This window comes from Penaeus monodon, chromosome 22 (assembly GCF_015228065.2).
Source record: "Penaeus monodon isolate SGIC_2016 chromosome 22, NSTDA_Pmon_1, whole genome shotgun sequence".
In the NCBI taxonomy this organism is placed as follows: Eukaryota; Metazoa; Arthropoda; class Malacostraca; order Decapoda; family Penaeidae; genus Penaeus; species Penaeus monodon.
Window position 1 is genome coordinate 6,881,614 of NC_051407.1, and position 264 is coordinate 6,881,877.

General features: G+C 38.6%; 1 pseudogene; it reads left to right on the forward strand.

Moving 5' to 3' along the window:
- Positions 1 to 264, forward strand: part of LOC119587234 — a 5,346-nt pseudogene that overhangs the window by 766 nt on the left and 4,316 nt on the right.

A 264-nucleotide genomic window follows, 5' to 3' on the forward strand; every position in this document is an offset into this window, starting at 1 on the left:
GATAACACTGTCATCACAGACACGTAGTAAAATGTGGCGTTTCGAACAGGAGTTCTCCATCAGACTTCGTAAAATAAAAGAGACAAAGTAAATTTTGACAAGAGCATACTGCAGAAGAGACAGAAAAAAATCGTAGGGTCAAGTGCCGACTCAGACAATCCTGGAAATGCTTATGAAAGATCATCCATGAAATCGACCAACATTTGCCTTTCATAAAAATCTGAAGAGGTGTGAATTTAGTGCTCTTCCAATTTACCATGCAGA